This window comes from Gopherus evgoodei, chromosome 24, assembly GCF_007399415.2.
Source record: "Gopherus evgoodei ecotype Sinaloan lineage chromosome 24, rGopEvg1_v1.p, whole genome shotgun sequence".
In the NCBI taxonomy this organism is placed as follows: Eukaryota; Metazoa; Chordata; order Testudines; family Testudinidae; genus Gopherus; species Gopherus evgoodei.
The window spans coordinates 5833361-5852762 of NC_044345.1; positions in this window are offsets into that span (position 1 = coordinate 5833361).

The window sequence follows — 19402 nt, forward strand, 5'->3', positions numbered from 1 at the left end:
TTTTTCTCTCCACAATGCCATTCAAGGCCTGGAAAGGCAGTCCCTGTCCCCTTGAACCAGTCCATCTCTGAAGCACAGCTATGCAAATTGGTCATTCCTTTTGCAAGCTACATTAAGACTTCGGTAAGCAGCAACTGCAGGGGTAAGACGCTTGCTTTGGTGTTGTCGGGCTATTTTAAGAGAGAGAGAATTGCTTAATTTCCTTCTTTGGCTACACAAGAATCAGGACAGAGCAGAATGATCTTGATTTTTATCTTCCTGGGGTTTTTTAAATCAAAAAAGGGTTTTGGGGGAAAGTGTTGCTTTTCGGCCTCTGAATATTTCCAACTCGAATTTAGTCAATGTCCAGCTAATATTTAACTTGGGGCTACGAATGCATTTGTTCCAAACCCACATTGCATAGTGCTCTAGGGAAACAAAGCCCTCCAAACTCTGCTACTGTTGTTCCCAAATGAAGCTGGCTTCTGGGGATATGGATATGGTATAACAGATGTATAACACTGTTTCTTCCACTTTCAAAAATAAATCAAATGACAGCATCCTGAGAGATAGAGAGCAGCGATGCAGGCTAGCTAAGCAGCAAATTGAATTCACATGCACTGAATTATAAACATGGCGGGGTGGAGAACAGTGGAAATTACATGATCGGCTTTTGAAAGACACATTTATCAGTTAACAAATCACTCCCTCACAATAGACCTCTTGCAACAATGGGAAGAGTCTGTATCATTCCTGTATTACCATGGTTTCTTTTTGTTGCTGCAACTTTCTGGCTGCCTAGCAAACTTTTAATTGGTGTACTTGGAAGAAATTCTCATCTGCTGTTTCCTGGCTTGTTTTTGTTTCAGTAAAAGCATATGTGACAAACAGATTAAAAAAAAAGAAGCAGCAGGCAACATCCTTTTTTGCACACATTAAAAACTCATTCCTCAGTTCTCATGTTATGAGTTGCTTCTTTGGTATAACTATGCATTAGGACTACAAAGAGTTAATATGCAAATGATCAGATAGACACAGCACATCCATCAAATATATATCCCTTCGTGGTGATGGATTTTTTTTTAATTTAATAGGCCTGTCAATCAGATCAAGTTCCTGAGACCTTTAAGCTACAAACTCTTGCAGAACTCTTTTCCTTATACGCCAAATTCTGCCTCTCAGACTTTGCTGCATCTTTAAAGCCAGCTCTGAACATAAGATCTATCCATAGGCAGGTTAACAAGAAATATACTCCACAAATGATACTCTTTACAAGCAAAGAGTATCATGTTGCACACTATGGGGACAAATCAGGCTCAATGTTTGTTTTCATGTGTTTATAATTTCTTTTTTACCGATGCATTTGTGAAACTCTTATATCCAGAGAAGGAAATTTTATTTTAGATAGGTCTAATTTCAAACTCGGGGGGGGAGGGGGGATTGTCTGTGTTGACATCCCCTGTTTTAAGCATGATGGCAAATTAAAAAAAAAACTAAAAAGAGAGAGAGAGAGAGAGAGAGAGAACACCTGACTGTGAGTGGAATAACATCTGATCCAGGGATTATAAAACACAGAGGGGCACCGATAGACGTGGGAGTCATTCAGCTTGGAGGGAAATTTTGTAGGCCCTTTCATGAAAAAGATGTACATGTAAATAAGCAACAGGCAACCCTAGGAAGGAAAGGATGCTGGGATGCTGCTTAGCATATTGTAGGAGGCCATGGATTTTGCTGCTTTTTAAAAGACACTGGTGGCAGGGAGAGAGGTGGAAATACCATCTATCTCGAGTTAAACAAACACTGATGTCACTGTTACAGCATCATGAAAAGGGACCTTGAGGTGACCAGTGCAAAGGTTTATTTGAGTGCAATACAGCACGTTATGCCCATGCAGTGAAAGAGCGACCAGGCAGTGTAAGTCCATGCAATGGGATGTTTAAGTGCGATAATATGATAGATATAGGACATGTACAATGTATGTGAAGTGTGCAAAATCCAACATGCCCTTTCATCGGGGAAATGATTGTTTTTAACGGGTGAGTAAACAAGAGATGTCCTGATGGTGAAAGGGCCGGTGAGCAGCGCTGGGCCTGGAATGATTATTTTTCATGGCAGTGTTGCAAGGCTGCTTTGTTCAGTTAGTGCATGATATGCCCTGATCCTGCAAAGGCTTATTTGTGTGATTAATTTCACAGATGGGCATGTTCTGTGAACTAAAACAGGGCCACTCCCATGTGTAGGTCTTTCAGGATCGTGGTCTCACATATACGGTGATGGCGCTACAAAAACCCCACAGACATCACCAGGTGTGTGTGATGATCCCACAAACGCTACCCCCCAGCTGAGGATCCACACTGAGCTGTACTCACGTGAGCAAAGCTACTCCTGATTTACAGTATCGAGCCCTAAACTTATCTTTACGCCTTCATTCAACGGGATATCCTGTGACTGTCATTTTTTCCTGCACTCTTCAATTGTCCACCTCACCCCGTCGCTGTTTTCAAGGGTCTGCTTTAGACACAATTGAGTTTTCATTTTCCAAAAGAAGCATATTTTTCAGGCTAGAGGAGACAATGCAGCGCATCTGTATCACAGGGCAGATGCATTACAAAGTGATCAAAAAGAGCTACAACATCCTAAGACAGAAATGTCCTACTTCCTTCAGAAACACTTACATTGAAATGGGAATATTTCCTTTTACAGTAATGTATCTTTAATGCAACTAAATATACTTGGGAAATATCACTTATGCAACTGATCCTAAAATTGCGTCAAATGTACTTATTTTGTTACAATTTTCTTCCAAAATGGAATCTCAGCTTCCTGTAATGTACGGCATACCCTAATCACTCTTTTGTATGGAACTCTGCAGAGGTACTTAGCATGAAAGCTGCTAAGCAAAATAAATGATTTTGAACCATGTAGCATCTTTATCGGGGTGAATGCTTTTCTTTTCAGCTGCTAAAAGGCTTTAATATACAAAAGCTGCTGAAAGAAAAGTGATCTTTTAAAATAAGCAAAAACAAATAAGGTGAGTTAATTTCGGATTCATTTTTTTTTTCTGTGAGAGATTCTAATGCAGTCAGTTTGTCAAGATGACACTTGATAATGTAATTTTGCATATATTGTCCTGTAACTGAGGGAAACAAATCCCATTAGAAAAATGGAATGAAAAACCGAAGCGATAAAAAGCAATTTGAAGTGGAATGGAAAATATTGCCCATGGTGCAAACATAAAAAAACAACACCTTTGTCTGCAAAGGGATGAACGGATTCTTACTTAAAACTAGATCGGGTCAGGTCTCAATGTCCCTGATGCTTGGAAAACTTTGAATTTTAGACAGAACTTTGCAGCTGGGGCTCCTGGCTACTTAAATGAATTGTGAAATCCATTCAAAACGGAAATAAGGGTTTTATTCCTGAATCCCCATGGAAAGAGGGTAGGGGCCTGTTAATTCTCAAAAGTGTCCCAGGACATGAATATGTTTCTAGCCACCCAAGAATTTGTTAGAAAATTAATCATTTTGTTTCTCAAATCCATCTATACTTTGGCTCCTTGTACCTTTTGATTAGGTGTGCCTTGTGCTGTCATTTCATTGTTTTTAACTTATTCTCCTTACTGTAAACACTGATACTGGACATGTCCATCTCAATTGTACCTGACTCTGCTCATTTCAGTCCTAAAAGTATTTACACTCTAGGCCCATTAATTACCTCCTCACTTTTATCATTGAAAATTATTTAGATCAGAAATCACCAACCACAAAACTGAGGTTTTAAAGAGACGCTTTCTACCAAAGGAAGGAACCTCACAGCGTTTAAGGTTTCCTCTCTACCTAATTTTTTTTCTTAATTTCCCTTCATTTGGAGGGTTGTGTCCCACATCAGCTGTTAAGAGGGATGACTGGCCATGAAAACGTAACAGAATCAAACCCCACACCTAACCCCTTCCTTGACGCAAAACATTTGGGCACAGAAAATAGCCCTGGTTTCAGAGATGTGGTGCTGTGAGAAACTGACTTGGAAGGTGTTTTCTGCCAGGGTCACCTTTAGACACTGTCGAATGTCTGGGAGAACTTTACAGAAGGTGTTGCCCAGAAGCGATTGACAGCTAGCGAGTGCAATTTGTAAGGCATGGTCATTTCATCTAGTTACTGAAGGCAAAATTGGTGCATTTTTAAGGGTAGCCGTAGATAGTGAACGTGATCCCTTGAACATGCCAGTCTCTTGATCAAATATGAAGCCATCTGCTTCCCTTCAATCTGCGTTTTGGCTATTTAGGGCCTGATTCACTTTGACCCCCCTTTACACCACTTGGGCAGCATAACAGGGACTTAAACGAACCCCATTTTAAGGCTTTTTTGCACTGCCCAAGTACTCAAAGAAGCATCAGTGGAACTAAGAATCTGGCCCTGCGTTTGTGTTTGCTCAGAGCTGGTTAAACCCGGTTCATTTAAAGGGGCCTGCTCACCGATTCCAGATCCCGCTGCCCGGCCTCCTGTGTGGTCATTTACACCAGGTGTAAGCCGATTTGGTAGCGTTTTACACGGCCTTTGCTTTGCACTGGCGTAAATGACTGCACACAAAGTACGGGGCAAATGGAGAACAAGACCCATAAAGTACAATTTAAATACAAATCCTTCAGCTTTGTTAAAAGACATGCTAAATACCCCAGGCGCGTAAGGGCTTTCCATGGTGTGGAGAATAGAGCTGATTTATTATGTAGGGAATTATCTGGCTTCAATTGCTTTATTTTTTAAATCCTACTTAATAGTTATTTATGTGCAAGTGTCTTTTATGCGCTTTTCCGAGCGAGCTGCATATACATCCAGCTCTGAAGAACTTGGTACTTTTGCCTTCGATAAAGAAGCGAAAGTTGCTTCAACATGTGCAGAAAATACTTTGACAATTGCAAATAGAGAGATAGAGCTTTGGGGCTATCTAAGGTAATTGTAAATAAAGGGTGACCGCCGTATAAGGATACACGCACGGCAGAGAAAATACAAGCTGCAAAACCTGCTGTGGCAATTGTGATCACGGTACGAAATATATACTAGAGGAAAAAATGCAGCATTTAAAACCTTCTGTAACAATTAAACATAGTTCTTTGTGCGGTGTTTTAAAATCCATTTCTCAGTGTTCAGTCTTTGTTCCTTTTTAAAAAATAAACACAGCAAGAAGAGTTAAAAAAAATCGGTCTGTCCATTTTTTATAATTGTCTTATTTTGGTTTGTTTTGTAACATTGTAGAAAAGATTCCTTAGGATAAAAAGATTTCTCCTCTCTGGCATGAGAGGTGTGAAATGGCATGCAGATGAGAATCATTTAGCACTGTGCAGAGTGTTTTAAAATACAAATTAATGAAGTCAAGACTGACGCAATATTGCTGGTTGATGTTTCCTTTCTAAATTGCTTACTCCTTCCTTCTTTTTTCTGCTCGATGCGTGCTGGGTATGAAGAGCTTGAAGAACTATACAGGCTAAAAAGGAGAAAGGTTAACAATTCAGCAAGGTAGTTTTTAATATAATTTCTTACAAACACATAATTTTGGTAAGGCTGGAAAGACTGCGGCATGCAAAGTCCCTAAGATATCAAAAGGAGAAAACAGTTTTTAGGAGGGTGAGGGGAAGATTAAGATTTTTATTCAGGATGAAATTGAGTTGTTTTAGGATGCAAATAAAATTGCTCATAGAGAAACCTAAGTTCTTGACTACCCAAACTATCCTGGTCAAAGAGACTTCTCTTTGCTTTGTTTATTCCGTACCTGTGCAGCTGAATTCTCCAAAGACACTGTTAACTTGAAATCTCGTCCGTTTCTGAAAATGAGTTAAAAGCAGTTCATGTCCCCCACCTGCCCCTGAAGCCCTGTGTCAAAGTTTGAGGTTTTATGAGCACATTTTCCTGTTTTTAATCTTTTTCCTCTCTCCCACTTTGCTGTGTAAAAAAACCCCCCAACATCCTAACTGACGATTCAGGGGAAAAGACACAATGGACAGAGTGCTATCAAATGCACAAATTAAACAAGCAAACAAAAATAACATTTGTTCTCCAATATCTTTTATCTTCAGGGTTACTTTAACAATATCAGGTTAATAATAATCAAACAGAAGTGTAGTTTTTTAAGTTGATTGTGTCCTTGAGTCATAATTTCTTCTTCTACTAAAAAGCAGCCTTTCATCTGAGGAATGCAAAGTCCTTTATAAACCCTGATCAAATCTTTCTAACTCACCTTAATGAAGCCGGGATTATTTATTGTCTTTATTGTACAGAGGTATGTAGTAGCCCGCCTGCAAGCCGGTCTCTGTGCTCAGGTCCTCTGGTGGCTTTTATTTAATGTTATTTTTTTAAAAAAATAGTATAAATAAAAAACGGATTTAGCACTCTGATTTATAGCAAGGTGTAAGGATTTGTTGAATCATTTTAAATCAGAACCAGAGAAGGAGGTTTCTTAATGGTGTTTAGTTTAATGTTGGATCGAGCCTGAAGGAATTCTAATTCTAAAGAACAATTATTTAAACATTTCCCACAGGACATTGTACCTAGAATAGATCTGGGATCCAGAGACAGATTTACAGAGAAATATAGATATATAAAATCCAGACATGTCTATCTACAATGGAGAGACAAACTTGCATAAGCAATTGAAACATCAGTTTTTATGCCTGTGCATCCAGACTTAAGACCCAGATAGTTATACCAGCGAATAAATAAGGGTGAGTAAGAGAATTTCCTTCACTGTGTTATTTAAAAAAAAAATTCAGATCTTCCCGATTGTTGTTACTGGTGCCTATATAATGAGGATTAGCTGATCATCCCTGTAAAATCTCACTTTCTATAGAGTCTACCTTGCTTAAGCAGGTGTTTCATCTACTTGATGTATAGAGGTTGTATTAAATAACTTACTCTAAAGGGAAATTAAATCTATCTGGCTAGGTATTTCTAGTGCAACATTACTGTGGTACCTAGGCAACCAATAATTAAATTATACATCTAATCTATCTATTTAATATGTAGATAGATGCATAGGTATACGCATACATGAGACTATCTATCTGTCTATCTAGCTACAAAGATGCTAAACAAAATAGTTTGCTTTGGAGTCCTGCATCCCATGCTTCACTCTTTAGCGGGAATATTTGATGGGCAGCAGTCATTTTAAGGTAGCCAAGTGTGAGAACATGGCAAATGGTGTTTCACTGACCATCTTATCTAATTTTGTTTCTTTACTATTTTGCTATTACTATTACTATTTTAAAATATCAATTTCTAACACACACCCTGATACAAAAGCTGGTAAAAGAACACCAATCCTTCTTGGGTTTAAACCTGGCATTTAACCAATTTGTGCCTATTTTCCAGAAGTTATTAGTCATATTTATACCACGCACAAAAAATGTACTAGGGGCTCGATCTCACTTCTGCTGAAGTCAATGAAAAGATTGCCAGTTGATTTCAATAGGCATTGGATTGAGACCTACATGACATGTGAAACTATTGCCATATTCCCTGTTCAGAAACGTTTATAATTTAGGTTTTTTTAAAATAAATAAAACATAATAGGTAATTTGTAGAGGTGCTAAAGCCAGTTCGATGTTTGTGGCTGGGGAGAATTTTGTAGAAAAATAAGTCTTTTGCCCCATTGGTCAACGATAGGATTTTTTGAAATGATCTGATTTTGCAGTGTACTAAAACTAAAAATGCAATTGCTTGTTTGCAACGTGAGCTGCAAATATGACTGAAAAATGGGTGTGTGGATGCAGAATGTTTTGCACAAATAAATGTTGCAAATTGTAAATCACATCACATTTGAGTTGCCAAAAAATAGACATGAGGAAAAACTAGGTGTTGCCATATAAAAAGTTACAGCGAGAATTTATTTTTTACACGTGTACAGTCATGGTAACTAGTGTTTCATTTTTGCTGGGGCTTGCCCGAGCTGAGCCCCGGCACCTCTAGGCTTGGCAGTTCATAGCCCGAGCACCCCTGGGCTTGCCGCATCAGTTGTGAAAGTGGAAAAATTGCTTGTGCCCTGGCACCTCTTTCATTACATTGTAACCAATGCTGCGCTAACTGTAGTGTGTTTTCTCTCCTTGCATACTGGATATGAAAACTTCTATTTTACCATGCAGGTACGAAACTAATTTGCATCAACAGCTCTGCTGATCTTAAAAAACAAAATAGCCACTAAACGTTGCATGTTGTGTTTTACAAACCGCAAGTGCAAACCCTTGCATTTTAGTATCTAAATTACTGATGCAATAATCAAGTAATTGCTCAGAGTGTTGGCTTTTTGCATAGTTTGGAAGCTTCTGCTGAATTTTGGTCTGTGTTCTAACGCAGCCACCACGTTGGCTCATGTTCCTAATGCTCCTTGCAATTTTGTCCAAACCCAGAAGTCAACAATGCAGATTCTCCTTCACTGACTTAAAAAAAAAAAAATGAATAGAGGAGAATCCTGCTCTTTCAACACACTAGCCCGAGCAATGGTATTTCTCAAAGGGCGCAGTTCGGTTGGGCAACGACGCATTGATCAAGCGTTCAAAGTGCCATTTTACATGACAACCCATCATTCCAAAAGCACAGAATTGGGGTGCGATCCTGAGAGTATGTCAAAGTGAAAACTTTCAGTGTCTTCCTAAGAGGGGTGTGCTGGTAGGTGGAATATCACAGGTGGGGTTTCTTTCACTATCAAAACTACTCCCAAGAAACAAGTTAATTGCTAGGCCATCAAAACCAAACACATAATAACTGAAATCTACAGGCAGCTGTCTCTTCTTTGGATTCTTTTCCTCAACGATTTAAAAAAAAAAACAACAACAACCCAATATGACAGCTTTAAAAAAACCCACCAAGATCACCTGGAAATCTTTGCAAAACGTTTGACACAGAAATAAACCTCCTCTCTATGCATGTATATTCTCTGCACTTCCCCCCCACCCCCCCCCCAAATAATAGGGGGCATTTTCATGAAAGCAAATATTTTTTTTTCCTTAAAGAGTTGCTTTTGCTACTGAGGCCTCTTTTCCCTCCTGATGTCAGAAATCTCCGGTGGTGACATCTTGGGCTCATCTCCACAGCAACTAGCTGGGATCTTATTAAAAAAGAAAAAAAAGAAAGTGGGGGGGGGGGCGGGGGAAAGCAAGGATGAGCTTTGCTAAGGGAATAGATAATAAAGATCCTGTCTTCTTGCAAACTTACCTATCCGATATCCCCTCCGTGACAGAAGCAGTCTGTTTTTCAGTAGCATGGGCTTTATGTAGATGTATATATTTTATCCCTTGGAACACTGGGGCAGTGCTCCCGAAATGACTTCAGATTAAACATCCTGACCTTTGCCCTGCCTTCCCAGCAGCACTTTCATCTCAGGATCTCAAAGCCGTTTGCAAATATTAATGAAGCTTTGCAATGCAAGAATATTTATTCTCTCCTTTGACGGACAGGGAAACTGAGGCACCGAGCAGCGCCATGATTCCCCACAGTGTACATGTGAAGAGCTGGGAATAGGATCCTGACTAGAATAGGAGTCCCGGCTCTCATTCCTCCCGTGCTGCAGTTGCTCGGACCGTGCTCAACCACCCTGCACTGTGATCAGTCCCCTTTGGGTTAATCTGGCTGGTGTGAGGGACCTGGAATGGGGAATAATCTGAGTATTTCCCCTTGCTCCATGGACCTGACCTAGGGCCAGCTTCTGCAAGGACCTAAGCCCCTTCAGCTGTCCATGTAGATCGAGGCAGGCTTTGGATGGCACGAAGAGCCCACCCGGTCAATCTTCCCAGTGCCCCTGCTCAGCCCCTCAACCTCATGGATTCCTTGCCTGCTCAACAGGCTGTACGCACACAGATGGGCACCAGGATTGAGGATGTAAGGGGTGAAGAGGGTGCAGGGACAGGGGTGGGGAAGCAGCTGGTTGCCATTTCACTGTGCAGTGATTAGTGCCTGGGTTTGTTTTGTGGTTACGTGAGCTTTTCCATGGGGCCTTATTCATAAATACTGCTAATAACCTCTGACTTGCATATAGTGCCTTTCATCAGGAAACACCAATGCTGTTTTCAAAGGAAGGTCAGTATTGCTAGCCTCAATTTACAGAGGGGGAAACTGAGGCATGGGCAGGGGCCATGACTTGCCCACGGTCAGCCAGCAGGCCAGGGGCAGAGTCGGGAATGGAGCCCAGGTCTGGCGCTCTATTCACTAGGCAACACTGTCTCAGGAAGTCATCGCTGGGGATGGTTGGGCAGTGAGATCTTAGCCGTGTGTGGCGTTTCTGGCCTTTCGATGGCAAAGAGCTCGGTTCTCTTGGTGTTTCTGGCCTATTCACAACTCTTCTGCTAAAGGGGAACCAACTGAAATCACCCAGGGCCTGATTTCTACCTGATTTACCCAAAGGCCTCTTTACGCCATTCTGCCAACCCGTCGTCCTCTTCACAGCACCCGAAAGGCTGAGAGAGGCCTGAGCCTGGATTGAATCCTGAACCCCAGAGCCAGAATCCATCACCCTGATCTCATTTCCCAGCGGCTCACTCCTCTGGGGGCCGGTCTACACCTGAAGGACTCCAGAGGCACAGCTGCCCCTCTGGAGTGCTTCTGTGTAGACACTCCCTATGCCACCGGCGTAGATAATCCACCTCCCTGGAGAATTCGTCCATCGACCTAGCACTGTCTACGCCAGGGGTGAGGTCGGTATGGATTTTTCATGCTCCCGAGAGACCTAGCTGTGCCAAGGACCAGGCCTGGGAGGAGAGGGAGAGCAGGTTTGAAATTCCCCAAAGCTTCCTAGTAAGTTACTTTTCTTCCCCCAGCCCTGAGTGCCGAGACCAGAAACGAACTGGGACGTCAGTTGCAGTTAAAGCCCCTCCCCGGTCAAGGGGAGGAAGAAAAAAAAAAGAAGCCCCCCCACGCACCAGGCTTTTCTGCTGTGCCATGTGAATGAACTAACTTTGTTTTCCACCAGGCCTTTCCCTTAATACCCTCGCCCCTCCCCCGCGCTTTTGCTGGCGTTTGAGAGTAAGTGAGGCGTGAGAGAGCTTTTGGAATAATGAGGTGTAATTAGCCCTGGCAGCTTTTATCTTCCAAACTCTCCCCCCCTCCCTCTCTTCAATTAGATTGAAATAAAAAAAAAAAAGGCGAGAAAGAACTGGGGGAAAGTTTGCATGCCGCCCGCGTGGCCCTTGGTGCATTCCTTGTGGGGAAGCCAGAGCCGTCGCCCAAGGCCTGAAAACTGGCACTAACATAGCACTTTGCATCAGTAGCTCTCCACGCTCAGAGCAGGGGCGGATCAGCAACTCCAGCAACCCGGCTTCTATTCCCACTAGCCATAGGCAAGTCACCGCCCTTCTCTGTGCCTCAGTTTCCCTCCCCTTCCGGAGAGCTCAGGGATTGTCTCTTGCGCTGAGCCCATTCAGCACCTGGCACGATGGGTCCCCCATCTGGGTCTTTGCGGCCAGGACTCCCAGTTGACAGACGAGTGTCGCCGGACCACAAGCAATGACTGTGGCCTGGTGCACAAAGCTGAACCAGCTTGTACCTTGTGCTCTCCCCATCCGCCTGTGGGAGCCACCTCACCACAGCCGCGGATGGTAAACTCAAACTTGGGAGGGTCTTTGCACTCTGTTTGTGCAGCGCCTGGCACAATGGGGCCCTGAGCCTTGACAGGGCCGATAGATGCTAGAGCCATTCAAACAGTAATGATAATAGAGCTTTAAGTTCTCTGGAAAAGCTTGGAGCTCTGCAGATGAGAGATGCTGCAGAGGTGGGAAGCTTTATTCATTATTATTATTTTATGAATAATCTGACCGGAAAGGCTGGCGGATTCAGGAGAGAGGGCGCAGGTGTAGTGTGGACAGGACGCGGCAAAGAGACAGCTCGTGTGCCTGTCGAGCTGCAGGGCCACTTCCAAGGGAGGGAAAGGGGCACAAGCAACATGGGTTAACTCGACCCTCCGTCCGCATCCCTGATGAACGGGCCAAACATCTTCACGAGAGCCGGGCTGATTTACGCCAGCTGCGGATCTGGCCCTCTTTTATCCAAACACACGGCTGGATGGCCAGGAGCCTGGGCAGGAGTCTGCGCCGGCTGGCTGACCAGGAGGAGGGTAGAAAACACCTTCCGGGCCCAGAAATATTTTTTCCGGCCCCTCTGCCTGACATTGCCACCTCCCCAAAATCTCCTGAGGCTTTTGCTAGGCAAGGGAGCGTTGCCACTGGGGGCAGCGGGTGACTTCTCTCACTGGTCTGGTTCTCGCGGGAATAATTCCAAGGCAAAGGACCGCCCAGCGCTGGGGAGGGCAGGTAACATGAGTGCCCCTGGCCCTCCCCAGACTTGATCGCCGCTCTCCGCCTCCGGGCCTGCCAAGTGAAATCAAATAAGTTGTTCTAGACACATGCGTGGCTGTCCTGACCCCTTTCTATTCCCGACTGCCCTCTGATCTTTCTTACCCGTGACCCTGCTCTTCAGCCTGACAGCCTGATGGATGGTCAGCGCCCTGTGATTTATGACGGCCTTTAATATTTGGAAAAACAGACAAGACCCAATGGCAGGGGAGAAAGGAGGCTGCCGAGGGGACGGGGCTGGGTGGATTTTCAAGGGAAGGGGGTGGGGGGGGGGATCTGTCAACCTTTTAGACTGGTAGGGGGAGGGGAATAAAGTGCTCCGTCTGTCCTGAGTGATTTATGTGCAATTGCTGTGATTAAATTGGCCTTAGCTAATGATAACTAACTCGTCAGGGGCTGACCTTTCTGTGACAATGGAAAGGGGCCAGGAGGCCGGCTGTGTCTGCATGTCTCTTCCCTCCCTCTAAACTGGGGAATTTATTTAGCTAAGCCACTGCTCATTCTGCCCCCCCCCCGCTTTAGAAATCTCCCCTCCCTTTGAAATTTCCATCGGAGTCTTGGGGGAAGAAACTGTCCAGCCGCTTCCCTGGATGAGGCTTAAGCCGGAGGCTGGTTTTCCATGGAGCTGGAGTCGGCGGCGGCTGGTTTGGGATCGCTAAGGCCGAACAGTCTTTCCATTTCCAAGGAGGCTTGCTGAGATCGCAAGGCGGGAGGGTCTTGTTGAAAAATAAACGGCTCATTTATTCCAGCGGGTGCTTTGAAAGCTGGATCTGAAGCACTGTTCTGCGGCAGTGTCCACGTCCCGGATGGGCTGTTTCTTCTGTGTCGTACCACGCTGATCATGCTGGTGGGGTTTAAAGACACATTTCCTGGGAGTTAGGCAGTTAAATACCTTTGAGGATCTGGGCCTTAGCCCCTCTGGGCCTTGGGACCTCATCTGTCTAATGGGCTAATGGTCTTCTCCGCTTCACAGGGGTGTTGTGAGGAGAAATACATTAAAGACTGTGAAGCTCTTGGAGATTTACCGATGCAGAGCACTCTGTAAGAAACGGTTGTTGCTATTTTATTATTAATTCTGGGCTTGATTCTCAGCTGCTCTGTAATTTCAGCCACTTTACACTTAGGGTGACCAGATGTCCCGATTTTTTAGGGACAGTCCTGATTTTTGGGTCTTTTTCTTAGATAGGCTCCTATTACCCCCTACCCCATCCCGATTTTTCACATTTGCTGTCTGGGCGTCCTTCTTACACTACTTGCTATGAGGAAGGTTTTCCCAGTGGTTAGGGCACTTGCCTAGGAGTTTAGAGGCCTAGGTTCAATTTCCTGCTTTGGCACAGCCTCGACTTGAGTGAGTTGCTCCGTGCCTTAGTTTCCCCATCTGCGTAATGGGCATAGTTGCCCTGTGGAAGTTGTGAGACTAGACAAGTTACAGATTGTGAGGTATCAACTATCACAGTGGTGGGGGCCAGACAAGTACCAACTGTTGAAAAATCTGCTTCCAGGAGGGATTTTGGTTTTGACTTTTTAGATTTTATTCATTTGATTTTTTGTTTGTTTGCATTTGGGATGATTTGTTTCAAATCATTGCTATGTTGATTGGGGATGGGGGGGGTGGATAGAAGGGGATGACAGAGCATTGTGAGCATCATTCTTACAATGGAATGGTCTTTTCAAAGGAGACTCCCAAAGTTTGGATTTTGTTCAAAAGAAATGTTACAAGGACTAAACAAGAGGCAAGGCAAACGGAGAATCAGGTGCAAGAAACGTACCCAACATCAGGGGCTGGAATTCCAATCTAGGCTAGACTGTTACATCCCAGACCTTCTGACTCTGCGTCTGTTCCTTCCCCAGACATGTGCCCACGCATTCCCTGATGAAATGAGATTTCCATCATCTTTCCTTCAGTCTTTCACACCGATGGCATTTCAAATGCAGTAATTAGTGGAGCTGGTCAGAAAATGTTAATCAAAAGAGTTTTCTGCTGGGGAAAAAGCTGTTTCTCAATCAAACCAACCTTTTTGCAAAATTGTGTCAGTTTCGATGAAATATTGTCTTGAAAAGAATTGGGGGAAAAGCTCATGAACATCAAAATGGAATCTGTCATTTTGAAACCACTTTTTTGTTTCAAAATTGGCTTGCTTTGGTATAAAAATTTGTTTTTAAAAAGATTAAAATTGAAATGAAATGTTTCCAATTTATCAAAACAAAAAGTTTTGATGGACCCACATTTTTTGGCAATTTTTTATCCCGAAATTTTGATTTTTCGTCCCAATTCGAGATGATAAAAAAAACTTGAGATTTTTGTGGGAGAGGAAATCTGTTTTCCAACCAGCTCTAGTAATTCGCAACATCAAAGAAAGCAGCCTGAACTCCCGTCCCGAGCACAGCTAGCCTTGCATGCTGTGTGAGAACTGAGCAGTGGAAGCGGACGGAGGGAAAGATGCAGAAAGACCAAAAAGTGATCAGTGTACAGAGCCAACAGAAGCCTGATGTCTGTAAGAAATCCCGTTTCAGGATTTATTTTGCCTTCCATTTGGTCATTTGCGAAAGTAAATCGCTTGAGCAAAGTCTAAGGGTACGTGTGCACAACGGGCCTATGGCAGTGTACAGCCAGATACTTGATGCTTTCTCTGTCACCATCGATGTAGCTAATCCACATCTCTGAGAGGCATGAGTTCAAATCCTTCTATCCACCCAGCCATGTCTACAGTGCGCATTAGGTCAACTGAACTATGCTGCTCAGGGGGCAACATTTTTCACAGCCTGGAATGACTTACCCGGATCAACCTATGGTTTAGATCTAGACCAAGTCTAATTCTGTTTGCAAAGAGGCAATTCGCTTAGCCCCAGTGAAACCTTCAATGCCCAGGAGGATGTTTGTTCCTGAATCTCTCAGCCAAAGCTTTGCTGATCCTCTCCTTTGCTGCATTGAGAATATAGCTGTGGCACGGAGCGAGTGCCTTTAAAGCAGCAGGAAAGGATACTTTCCCAGAGAAAACTCTGGGTGCTTGACAAAAGATGGCCTTGTTATAAAGACACTTCCCTGGGATTCCAGAGTTGCAGGCTCAGTTCCCTGCTCTGCTACTGCCTCCGATATGACCTCAGGCAAGTCCCTTAGACTGTGGACATGTCCCTTATTATGTGTCCATGTTATGTGGTCCCGATCCCAGTTATAAAAGGAAGATTAATCGCAGAGTATGCAGCTTGTTCTGGCGGAGATCATCCTGCCTCCTGGGTTTTATTCTAAGTGCAGATGGGGAGGGGAGTTCTGATGTGCTAAGAACCAACCGGATCTTTCACCCAGAACTTACAGCAATCCCTGAAATAGCCTTGAAATAAGAAAACCACCTTTAGGGACCTCAGGATGAAAACTTGGCTCCACTGAAGTAAATGGGAACTTTGCCGCTGACTTCAACGAGTCCCAGATTTCTTCTTGCTTGTCAGGACACTGCCGTGCTTATCAGTTGCTTTGGGAATTAGGCACCAGACTGGGACTCCTGGGTTCTGTTCAGGGCTCTAACAACTCGTTGAGTGGCTGTGGGTGAGTCACTCTGCGACCCTGTGCCTCAGTTTCCCCATTTATAGATTAGAGTTAGTTCCTATCCGTTAGTGTTGCTGGAGGTCAACGTGGATGCTGTTGCAGAAGCATCCCTGCTGGGAATAACCACTAGCATGATCAGCGCTTTGGATTCTAACCGGGCACAAGAATCTGCTCCAGTTTCTCTAATCATTATTTTGCATTCCTTGGGCTTGCCCTGAGACGATTCCAAAAGCTGAGACACACAAACCCCTGGGAGCTAGGGAAAGGTTAGCCCCCTCTTATGGAGGGGGACAATGGAAGTGCAGAGAGGGGAAAGGGACTCACCCCAAGTCCCACAGCAATTCCATATCAGAGTCAGGAACAGCACCCAGCAATCCTGGCCTAGATCCCACTGCTCTAGCCACCAGCACAGACTCCCTGCTGCAGCCAGAGGTAGAACCCAGGAGTCCTGGGGCCCAGTCTGTTCTTCTAGCCACTAAGAACACCCACTCTCCTCAACTCAGAACACCTGAAGCCCTTGCTCTAACCTCTAGCCCTCACTCCCTTACCAGCGCTGGAAAACCCCCTAGGAATCCTGACTTCCACGTCTCCTGCTCTACTCACCAGGCTACACTCCCCTTCTTCTTGAACTGCATTTGCAGTCCAGCTTTTGATCACCTTATTCCTTATGTTATGGCAAAAGGTGCCAATGGCCTTGCACAATATCAGTCCCGGGTGGACAAGCAGCCTGGGTGAAACTGTCCGTAGATGGCATTACCGGTGCCATTCAGTGACTGTCCCCAGAGAGGCGTGATGGTGGCTTGCACGGGTTAAAGCACTCTCCGTTGAATGAGAGCTGCATCTGATTCCCTGCTCTGCACCTGACTCTCTGTGTGGCCTATGGCCCGAGCTGCTGAATGTGACCCCCTCCCTGTACATGCTTTAAATAAACTATTCTGCAGTAAGCAAACGCCTGTCCCCATGTCGCTGATTTCAGCTCTAAACGGGAGCTGGACCTGCCAGGCGGTGGATTCAGCTGTTGCTCAGCAAAGGGGCAATACTCATTTAGGGTGTGTCTCCCCTGCAATGATGGGATGTGATTGCAGCATGTGTGGACGTACCCGACCTAGCTTTGAACTAGCTAGCTCGGGCCCTGGAGCAGTGATGCCACGCCCACAGGGGCTGCAGCACGGGCTAGTTGCTCCAGCAGAAACCCGGCCAGGACCCTGGGTACTGTGGTGCATTGCAAATTACAAGCTCTCCCTTGACGTTTGTAAGGGGTTTCCTGGTCCTGCTCGCAGGCTGGGTGGCTCTGTAGGGAAGTGAGTGACCTGGGTCTAGCTGTAGTCAGTCTGCAGTCATCCAGCCTGCAGTGGGGTGAGTTGTACCTCTGTGTGTTTTAAGCAGCAGCCTCCTTGGACTCGCCCCGCTATGGGGATTTTGTGTATGTTAAAGTTCTGGATTCTAGGAATTAAAGCACTATTACGTTGCAGCCTTCCAGAGCTTTGCATTAGCTTCCATGGGACCAGGATTTTCAGAAAGAGTGTATTATGTGTGTCTCTAACTTCTCAGTGTATGCCGTGAACAGAACAAGGATGACATTTCCTCCCCAAAATTCCCCCCCGCTCTGCCAGAGACCCAACAAGTGGGAGGAATGTGCGGAGGGAGTTCGCTAGCAAAGTTAGCATCTCTCTGCCCCTGACATCTTGACATGACATAATAGCCAGGCTGAAGGGCTGATTTCATGGAGATTAACCTCTCGCGTTGCGCTCGAGCTGCCTTGGTGCCTGGCCCTGGTTCGTGAGTGTGTGAAAGGCGGATTACAGATATATTAGCCTATCTGTCTTTTTATGCATGGGGGTTTATCATACGGATGAGAGTGTCTGGTGGCAGCCAAAACAGAGGAAGAGGAGGGTCTTTCCAAGCCTATCTGACCCCAAACATAAGAGGAGACACAGAGTTGTTTTTTTTTAAAGGAGGTGAATTTTGCAGTTGATGGCCAATGCGTGCGAGACAGCCCCGAGGCCTGGAGTCCTGCGTCTAGCCACGGAGCAGATACAGCGGGGCCAGCTTCCTCCACATCCACACTGCCCTGCAAACGAGTCCCAACTTGGGCCCAGAATCAGTGGTGCAATTCGAGTGACCAGCTGTCCTGATTTTATAGGGACACTCCTGATATTCGGGGGCTTTGTCTTATATAGGCACCTAAGACACCCGCACACCCCATCCTGATTTTTCACCCTAGGTGCAATTCTGCGCATATTCAGAGTTGCATAGGCCAGAGAGCCTGGGAGCCATGGCCCAACCACTTGTAAGCATCAGCCTCTGTCCAGGCTGAGGGGCCACTGAGCCCCATGGTGTTGTGACCTGGTGCACGGCAGAGTCTGCTGAGAACTCAACTCCTGGCAGCACTGTCTCAGTCACTGTGAGGATAAGAGAGGGGAGCCTCCCTGACTGAGGGAGACGCAGCGTCTCTGGAAGGTGAGGGCGAATGGGACCGGAATAGGGTCCCAGCTGGTGTAGGGGGGGAGTGGTTGCAGGCCTTCAGAGAGCCCAGAGCGACATTCCTTTCCAAGCACTTAAAGGAGAGTGCTGCAGAGGGGGCTGGTGCGGGAAAGGGGCCTGGCTGAAGCCTCTTCTCCACTGGGATTTTAGCCGAGGGTGAAGCTGCACCAGTGCCCTGGTATAGACACAACTGACTTGCACTGGGGTGAATCCTGCTGCGCTGGGGCGAATCACGTCTGGGCTAAGATCCCATAGGAGGCAGGGCTTGGGAGAAAGGTGCATCCCCCTGTCCACTCATTCCAGCTACCCTTTAAAAACCACCTGGAATAAACTGACAATCTCTCTCCTAACACACATAGACACACACACACACACCCCCAGAGCTTGCCTGGTGCTTTAGAAAAGTCCAGTGTTAGCAAAACCCAGGGGCCACAGCTGATAAGTTGCAAGTGGAAAGGTGTCCCTCTGCTGAGGTGGGTATCACGAGATGAGACCGGGAATGCCCAGATTTTCAGCTCCGATCGGCTGGGGAGGTGTTTACGCAGAGCTGGTGACTTTCTCCCGACAGCCTGGCTGGAGCTTCCCAGAGGACGGTGGGGGGTGGATGGAATGGGGTGGGGTGGGCGGGCCTGGGGCCGCGCCAGCTCTCTGCGCCGCTTGTCACGAACCGAGCCTTGAAAAGGTTAAAGTGGGGCCCGAGCGAGCGAGAAAGTGCGAGCGAAAACGCTGAACAGGGGCCGTTTTAATTACATTCCATTAAACCTCCCTTTCGGGGCTGCGTTTCTCGACCATGTGCTGCACATTCTCATGGTAATTATGGGACATCTGTATAGAGGCTCCTTTCTCATCAAAGATGGCTCTCATCAAAGACGCTCCTGGGAAACCCTTCACCTTTGACCCCCGGGGTCACCACCGAAACAGTGGCTCTATAGTTCGCGCTACTGTAAAGCTATAGTATCCTTTTTCCTTCTCCAACCTGACCCGGTCTTGAGACTTTAATGCAACCCATGTTTGGGCGGGGGGGAAGCTTGTTGTTCATGTCAGCTTGGGGGAGACGCGGGGGCGGGAAGTAC